Below are 369 nucleotides of genomic sequence, written 5' to 3' on the forward strand. Positions count from 1 at the left end.
CAATTTTAAATTATCCTTACCTTTCGATACTTTAAGAACATTATAGAAGAACACTTGATACCCATGTACGTAATATAGCCCTACCAGAGCCTTGATACCCACGAATATACCCAAAGATTCTAAAATTAGAGAAAAAAAAAATATTACATACCCCTACCCCTCAAAAGAAAATAAAAATAAAATAAACTGACGTACCCCTACCCAATATCCAAGGAAAAATCAATAATAAACATACCAGAACCCCATTACCCCCGCCTCCCCGGAAAAAAAATCAAATAATATTATACCCCCCCCCCCCCCCCCGAAAATAAAAATCAATAATAAAAAAAAAAATCAATAATATTACATAACCCACCCCGACGAACGAAA

Source organism: Penaeus japonicus, unplaced genomic scaffold (assembly GCF_977035675.1).
Source record: "Penaeus japonicus unplaced genomic scaffold, GWHDUDI00000001_assembly GWHDUDI00000012, whole genome shotgun sequence".
Taxonomy (NCBI): domain Eukaryota; kingdom Metazoa; phylum Arthropoda; class Malacostraca; order Decapoda; family Penaeidae; genus Penaeus; species Penaeus japonicus.